Here is a 4,251-nt window from a genome sequence, read left to right on the forward strand (position 1 = left end):
CCCCCCCCCCCCCCACACCCCCCCACACCGCTCTCCCGCACCCTGTTGTTGGCTCTCCCCAGAATCCTCTCCAGGAGCTCTCTTGCCAGTCAGCACGCTGTCCGTGGCTCCTTCCTTCTGCACATGGTTCTTCGCCAAAATGAAACTCGGCCTCGTGCCCTTGTGTGGTTTCAATTAAATACCCGTTTTGCCACATTTCTAAAGAGAATTAAACATATTGCAGAATTTGTATTTAAAGCAGACTCATGACTGAATATGGCCGCCTGTCTTTAAGACCCTTTCGTCCATATTTGTTGTCTTCTCTCCTCCCTCATCTCCGAAATTCTCACAGAGCAGTTACAGTTCACGGACGTCTTCATGTGGGTCCTGCCCTCGAATGGTGTCGCTGAGTTTTGTTCACCACCTTGTTCGGCAACCCTACCCCTTACCCTGGGTGACGTTCTACTTCAGTTGTTCGAAGCATGAGGATTTTTTCCCCGTTTTATTTCAGATTCTCCTAGGGACTTATTTAACTTAATCCTATAACAGTCTGGGGGTAAGTTGTGGCAGTGGAAACCCAGAAACAATTACTGAGCTCCCAGCTTGAAGTTCTGAGAATGCCAGTCTTCTTGCTGTACTGGGCTGAATTGTACCAGAACATAATGGTTTGGGCTTCTGTGCACAATGGAGTTGCATTTGGCCAAAGTGACGGGGTAGGAACACAGAGACGACTTGCTGCTTGAGAGGACCCTCCGGGGCAGTCAGATGGAGGCGGCAGGGCATCCCTTGACCTGTCGCTCTTCCACTTAAAGCCCATTTTAGCATGGATTCATGTTCTTACATAATTCATTTCAAATAAAAACATAAGCTGTGTGACTTAATGAACTCCTTTTTGTGATGTAGAGGAAGTTGAATGTATATATTTATGAGAAGAAACTCTTTAGCAGATTTTAGGTTTGAGGGAATAGAATGTCCACAAAAACTGGGCCAAAAAAAAAAAAAAAAGGTTTTCAGTTCCTAAAACCCATTACTGAGGATTAACATTAAAATATTTATAACTTTTAGAAAAGGGCTTTCCTAAGATGACTTCCACCTGTTTGTGGGAAACATTTGTTGTGTGACACTGTTGTAGTGGACCGGGCTGATCTCTCTATTCAGGAAGAATTGACCCTTACTTTTAGAATAGTAGTTTGACTTTAATCATATAACTCCTGTCTTTGAGAATATGTACCCCTAAGGGTGAGTATGATGGAAAACCATACCTGAGGTGTGGCCCAATGAATTTAAGCCTCAAGTTATAGCTGAATACATTTATAATTTCATAAAATCTAGATTAGAAAGCATTGTGAATGCAGTTTCCAAAAATCCATTTGTACTTAGAGTAAATACAATGTTTAGGAGGTGTTTCGTGGTTTGGATTTATATATTTATAAGGTTTTTTTTAAAAAATGTTCATTTTGTCTGACATGTACATCAAATAAATGAGTTATGATGAAATTTCTAGAAAGCCCTGGTTGTGGGTACTGTGTATTTTGCTTCTTCGTATAATGTCTGCAGTGCTAAATTTGTCTCTCTTTGTATATTGTGCTAGCCTTTTTTTTTAGTTGTCAGTAAATTAATTTGGTTTTAAAGAATTTTAAATGTAAGCCAACAGAAAACTCTTTATGCTGTTGAATGAAAACAGGACAATGCTTCAATATTTTATTCACTGTGATAATATTTTGTTTGTCCATTAAATTATTATTTCGACACGAGAAGTTTGACTTCCCTGACTCATGATTGAGATTCAGTTATTACTTCAGATTTCTGTTAACGTTAGATAATTGTGAACTAGAGCTTTCAGAAACACTGATGAAGCCGACTGATGAAGCCAGTGCCTCTGTCATACACATGAAGATTCCAGAACTTTCCGACAAAGTTGATCTAACTGGTCCCACCAGTTTGTTTTTGAAAAACAAAACAAAGCAAAACAAAAACCAACCAACCAAAAACAAAACAGGGGAGGGAATTTGGGAAGACAAAACTAAACCATTGTCTTTATCATTATAAGTAAATTTTTTGGTTTTAATTTGTTTGATGTATGTTCCAGAATCTGACTAGCCACTCAGCAAAACAGTGTCCCTTTTAGTCGGGCAATCACTAGCCTTCTGTGAACTGGGCAAATTTTTGTGATTACCTGATCTTTAAATATGACCATTGTTAGGCAAAGTAGACATTATTGACAGTATGTAACGGTTACATGTTTATGATAATTAGTGAATTGGCACCACATGTTAACCAAGAATAATGGTTTTCATTCACTTCTGAAACCTTTGCATAAACGAGCAAGGAACGTGTTTAAGGAAAGGCTTTACCTGCACTAGTCAGTCGTAACTTGGATGAGTCCTGCTTACCTGCTGAGAGACCGACAAATGATGAGCCTGTGCTAGGTTGTAAACAGACACCCTGACTTCCAAGAAATGTTCTCATATGTCATCCAGGTAGATGCAGATGCCGAGGGAATCCTGTAGTGCTAGAGAGACTGGTAACACAGTAAAAGGACCACCTCTGTGAGTCCTGGAGCACAGAAGGTGTGAAAAAGAGCTAGCCTGAGTGGAATGAGGGAGAACTACAGTTTTCTGTGTTTCTACATCTTTTGTGGTTTTTCTTTTTTCACTCTTCTTAGCAAAAAGCAAATACCTGCCTTAATTCTTTAGAAACACCACAGAAACACCACATATTATTCCAGAACTTTCTTTAAAACCAATGGGAGGCTTGGTTACAGATAAGCTCTCTGAAGAAATTTCACCACTGGCTCCTGAGGCTTGAGTCGTGTGTATTTTCCACATTCTGCCCATTAGATGTTTACTTCTCAGCCTCTTTAACGATTTATGAATTTTTACTCTTCTGTGGGGAGCTAGAGGCTTAGTATTGGATCTACCCTTACAGGTTTATTTAGTGTAAAAGATTTTTGAGAAAAAAAAAAAAAGTATGTGGATAGCTGGATGTCGAAGTTTGTATAAATTCCAAGTGAGTCCTAGAGGCAATACAGGTGTAACTCAATTGCTTATGTCATGTTAATTTGTGGTATAATCCAAATCTCAGGTATGCTCAGTACACAGATATTTATGGTTTCTGACAAGAAGGTGCTTTAAATTTAGGAATTAAAAAAAAAATTAGAAGTTAAATTATGCCCTGCCCATTTTGTATGCTAAGTAGGGCTATGTGGTAATGTATTCTTGAAAGTGGTCAAAGCTTGAGTTAATGAAAACATTCACTTACCTGGAACAATCACACGACAAGCGTTTTTAATCAGCCAACAGTTTATTGGATTTGCACCATATTAACATTTTCCTTTTAAACCGAGTTGGTGAGAATTTGGTAAGAGAGAAGAACATGCTGTGACTTAGGTCATTTCAGATCTTGGTTTTCCCATGAAGTTCAGTGCTTTAGGTAAGAAAGTTTTTGTTTTTTGTTTTTGCAGTGTTCAGACCCATTTACCTCAGATCAGTGGTCTGACCAAGACACCTGTGTCTGAGCATCTTTGGTGTGTCAATATCAAACCGGAAGTGAAGGAAGTAGAGAAATGACAAGCGGGACAGAGTGGAGGGTCAAGGTTGAGCTCTGTGAAGCTCTAACTTCACGGTAGAGGAGCAGACAAAGGGACTGCACTGGTGCAGCCCGAGCTCTGAGAAAGAGCAGCAGCCATTGGAGGATTGTGTGCTCACAGGGGCCAAGAGCTAGGAGGTGGAATTAGCATGACTAGACGAATACAGACAGAAGCAGATGAAGATTATTTTATTGAAAAAAGGCTTGTTAAGCTTTTCTCATGAAGAAAAAGTTCAGAGAATCACGTAATTATCACTGGTACACTCACCTCTGAGAGTCGGTCACTTAACCTTTTGCCATATTTGTTTTTTCTCTCCCCCCCAAAAATAAGAGACTTTCTCTAATTTGACTAAAATATCATTATTGCATCTAAGACAAAAATACTTCTCTAATTGCTTAATATGCAGTCTAATTAAATTTTTCTAGTCCCAAAATATCTTTTATAGCTCCAAGCAAAAAACATAAGCCAGGCGCTAATCAAGATTCACATGTTGCATTTGGTTATTATGTATTTTATTCTCTTTTATGTTGGAACAGTCACTCCACTTTGTGTTCCCCGTGACATTGACAGCTTGAAGAAAGGAGGCCCGTTATATTGTATAATAGCCCACATTCTGGATGTCTGTTTCCTCGTGGCGGTGAGGAGATGGTCAGAGATTCTTCTTCTATCACTTGTATTTCCTG

This window comes from Enhydra lutris, unplaced genomic scaffold, assembly GCF_002288905.1.
Source record: "Enhydra lutris kenyoni isolate GAN:26980312 unplaced genomic scaffold, ASM228890v2 scaffoldscaffold48, whole genome shotgun sequence".
Lineage (NCBI taxonomy): Eukaryota > Metazoa > Chordata > Mammalia > Carnivora > Mustelidae > Enhydra > Enhydra lutris.